The 3003-nt window shown below is 39.6% G+C and overlaps 1 pseudogene; it reads left to right on the top strand.

Annotated features, from left to right (window-relative positions):
* Positions 1-2258: 2258 nt before the first annotated feature.
* LOC149174531 (cytochrome P450 78A4 pseudogene) lies at positions 2259-2618 on the top strand (annotated as a pseudogene).
* Positions 2619-3003: the final 385 nt, after the last annotated feature.

Below are 3003 nucleotides of genomic sequence, written 5' to 3'. Positions count from 1 at the left end.
CTATCATGGTTCTGATTTTCTCTTGTGAAATATACGCTTGGTTTGCTACTAATGTCATATTGCTTCTTTCTACATTCATTTGCATAATGACCAAACTTGTTACAGTAATGGCATTGAACTTGAGATTTATCATACCTCTGAACTTTTGCTTGATTTTGGCTTGGGCCTTGATTTGGATTTTGATTGCTGCCTCTTCCACTTGAGCTTGAAGGGCTGCTTCTTCCACCTCTGTATGGGCTTCTTCCTCTTCCTCTAGCATATGATCTTCCTCTGCCTTGACCTTGACCAAATGATACTTGTATCTTGAAGGCATGCTCCAATGAGGAGCTTGATGCTCTATTCAGTCTATGTTCATGGAAAATCAGTGATGCATTAAGCTCATCCACTGAGAACTGTGAGAGATCCTTTGTCTCTTCTATGGCCACAAAAATGGCTTCAAACCTTGCTGGCATACTTCTCAAAACTTTCTCAACTATTCTTCTTTCCTCAAGTGTCTCATCATGAGACCTGATTTGAGTAACTAACCCACCTACATGTGTAAAAAATGAGTCTATATTATCAGACTCTTTCATACAAAGTGTTTCAAAATCTCTCCTCAACATTTGCAACTTTGTTGTTTTGACTTTTGCCATGCCTTGGTAGGATGTTTGGAGGGCGTCCCATGCTTGCTTGGACTTCGTTGCTACTGCAACCCTTGGGAAAATACTTTCATGAACTGCTTGGAAAAAATAAAACAGAGCTTTTGAATCCTTCTTCCTGTTGTCCCTTAGCACATCTCTTTCTTGTTGAGATAAGGCATTGTATGCTGCTACATCTGCTGGTTCTTGAAAACCATTCTCCACCAAATCCCAAATATCTTGAGAAGAAAACAGGGCCTTCATTGTAATAGCCCAATAATCATAATTTTTGCCATTAAACTAAGGTATTTGAGGATTAGTCAGACTTGTGCTTGATGTTTCCATTTCTAAGCATAAAAAAAACTTTCTACCTGCTGGTACATATGCTAAACACAATCCGTGCTCAAAACAATTTTCACTGTTAGTAAAAGCACTTGTTTTTGCACTAACAATATCTAACCTACTCTGATACCATGTTAAAAATATTTGGGAATTTTAATTTTCGCGGAGGGTTAGAGGTATTTTGACTTTCGCAAAGGTTCACGCACGGCAAAGCTGGTTTCACGCACCTATCTTTGCGCACCGCGAAGCTGATTTCATGCACTTGAATTTTGTGCACCCCAGAACTATTCCAGAGACTTAATGAATACTCACAGCAAAAATAACAAGATAGGTTTGGAGAAACACACTAAAACTTAGTGTTCATTTCTTAAACATGAAAAATACATTTACATGAGACTGCGGCTCATTCACCAAGTAAAATAAAAGTTTTATAGTGATTTAAACTTACGCAGAATAACACAAAGTAAAACAGAGTAACTGTTGTTTTCACGTGCCCACTAAAACTTTCTCCACAATTTTCTCCACAGAGACTTGCCCTTTTTTTCTTACCTCTTACTCTCTAACCTCTCTACATAGTCAAAATGAGTTTTATATTCATATTTAACTCAACATACAATTTTTACATTTAATTCATGACAGAACAAAATAATTAATATGATGTTGTTGTTGAGTTTGTTCAGAAACATGTAGGTGTTTCTGGAGTGTGGGAAAAAGTTTCTTAATGAATGCTTGCCCATCTGTTTACCAAAGTACATAACTTCTTTAAATGCCTATGCTGAGTTTCTGAATGGTTCGCATCTTGCTTCAGTCCTTCTATCTTCAAGCAGAGACGCAACCTACAAAAATACGTCTGACAGGTATCGCTGCTGTCAGGTTGTTTATTGCGGTGGTTGGGATTATTATTTCCAACATAAAAGTGGTTAATATTACACAAGTTTAAATTATTAAGTGAATGATTTATTTTATGGTGACGTTATCCTCACGACATTGTTTAGATTCATCGTTTCTCACAGAATCTTGAACAATGTCCCTCCCCTCCATGTCGCACTCCATTTTATATATGTGATGTGATGTAACAAACACGACGAAGCGTGGACCATGACATAATTGGTGTTGAATCTCAATGCCCAAAAGAAAGCTCAGGCAGACGTGGATGCAGTAGTGGGGCGTGACCACAGCGTGAAGGATTCAGATATCCCTAAGCTACCTTACCTCCAAGCTGTGGTAAAGGAGGAGTTGTGAATGCCTCTGCCCGGACCACTCCTATCATGGGCACGTCTCTCCACTGAAGATGTGAACATGGGCGATGAAATGTGTGTTCCGGCGGGCATGATTGCCATGGTGAATATGTGGTTGATTACTCATGACCCCAACATTTCAGAATCACCTCATGAGTTCCATCTGGAGAGGTTTGTGGTGTCGAAAGGCGGGGAAGACGTGGGTGTAAGAGGTAACAATGTGAGGCTTTCCCCTTTTGGTATTGGTTGTTGTGTGTGCCCGGGGAAGGCCCTGGACCTTGCCACTTTTACCTTGTGGGTGGCTAAGTTACTCCATCATTTTCAGTGGCTTCCTCATGTTGAACATTCAAGTGATTTGTCTGAGGTCCTTAAGTTGTCATGTGAAATGGCTCATCCTCTTCATTCTTCTCCCGTCGTATGAGTGCCTTTCATTAAACCCTCTCTCCAACTTATTGCACCTCATGTTCATGTTATGTTTGCTAGTATTACTAGGTACTATGTGACACCTTTCAATTTTTAGATATCGAATTATGTATTTTGATTACTATTGGTAATGCATATCAAAGATTTCCTTTCAAAACACATTTAAAAAAACTCTAATATGTTAATCCCTCTGATCTTCGATATGCCAATCCCTCTGATCTTCGATATGCCAATCCCTCTGATCTCCAATCTTGGATATTTATATCCCTTTGATCTCTGATATTCATATCTCTCCAATCGTTGATATCCCAATGCCCCCCCACCCTCCCCCCTCCGACTTTTGATATCTGCCAGGCTCCGATATGTCGAACCTGATATGCGTA

The sequence above is a fragment of the Pinus tabuliformis genome, chromosome 4_1 (genome assembly GCF_031772625.1).
Source record: "Pinus tabuliformis cultivar Carrire ecotype Pingquan chromosome 4_1, CPIR1, whole genome shotgun sequence".
NCBI classification, from domain to species: Eukaryota; Viridiplantae; Streptophyta; class Pinopsida; order Pinales; family Pinaceae; genus Pinus; species Pinus tabuliformis.
The sequence above is the reverse complement of the archived record's forward strand: the minus strand, read 5'-3'. Positions and strand labels throughout refer to the sequence as shown.